This window comes from Etheostoma spectabile, chromosome 15 (genome assembly GCF_008692095.1).
Source record: "Etheostoma spectabile isolate EspeVRDwgs_2016 chromosome 15, UIUC_Espe_1.0, whole genome shotgun sequence".
NCBI lineage: Eukaryota > Metazoa > Chordata > Actinopteri > Perciformes > Percidae > Etheostoma > Etheostoma spectabile.
In genome coordinates, this window is record NC_045747.1 from 9,764,318 (window position 1) to 9,765,394 (window position 1,077).

At 45.2% G+C, this 1,077-nt stretch overlaps 1 protein-coding gene across 2 annotated transcripts in view; it reads right to left on the reverse strand.

Annotated features, from left to right (window-relative positions):
* Positions 1–1,077, reverse strand: part of LOC116702879 (transcription factor MafG) — a 14,844-nt gene that overhangs the window by 13,312 nt on the left and 455 nt on the right. Inside the window, exon 1 of one of the 2 annotated variants that reach the window (XM_032537395.1) lies at positions 634–1,070. The exons of the other annotated variant lie outside the window; for it this stretch is intronic. The gene's annotated coding sequence lies outside the window, so the exon portion shown is untranslated. Of the gene's footprint in view, positions 1–633; positions 1,071–1,077 lie in introns of those variants that run through there. 2 annotated transcript variants of the gene reach the window in all.

Sequence of the window (1,077 nt, forward strand, 5' to 3'; positions counted from 1 at the left end):
GATTTGACATCGCAGTTGACATCTAAGCACTTAGTCTAAATGTACTCACACCCTGGTTTGCTGATGTACATCATGACAGCAATGCAATAACATGCTCTCAGGTGAATGTAGATGAGGCTATTGATAAATGCATGATGGTCATCACTTGATGCTCACGGCTTGATGACTGCCTTGCACGACAGATCAGCACCAATTCGATCCACCTCCTTAAACGGCGGCTTGGTGATAAACATCGACCCTTATCCACCGAGCAGACCTTTGTCCGGTGGTGCCATATTTCGGGGTGGATTCTAATAACGTCTTATACATCATTGTGATGATTCAGCACGATAAAAAATACCGCTGCTTATTTGTTGGCTCTAACAATAAAACAATACTGTGGTAACAGCCTGGCTATGCTATTAAAGCCAAGGACGACGGGTTTGGTACTGCCATTGTTTCAATTTAACCACTGGTTAAATGAATTGTCACTTCAGGTGAACACATTCATTCCGAAACGATGGTTTGGAATCATTTCTGAGATTAAATCCACGCATGCATTTAAGAGCTGCGCGAAAGCACAGCACATTGCTCAGATTTAACATCACAGTCATGTTTGACAGAAATGTCATGATAAAAATATTGAAAACCAACCTGGTCTCGCTAAACCGCTGCCTCGGCTTGCGCTTGCTCCTTTTCACAACGAGGTGATGAAGCAGCAGGTTTGAACAGCAAGAAGCGCATGAGTTGACAAGCCACCAAGAAGCGCTGTCATACAGTGGACACGCGACGTCTTGGCAAACTGTATATCACAAAAGCAACCAGTTACACAGTGTCATTCCACGACTCCTCTAAACGCCTGCTTGTGAAAGTGGCAAACAACTCCCCGCTTACAAAACAAGCAGGCGAGGAAATCCCCGTGCTCAGCCTCCTTACTAGAACTGTAGCAATTCAGCACCACGAGCGATTCCTCACCGGGGAAAATCGCCGTTTACGCGGGAAACCACTTGCCGTTGCGCTACATCAAACCCTATATCTGAATGGCATGTTTTATTCGCAGCTCATGAGTTGTACAAAAGATTAGCTGCCATCTCAGCA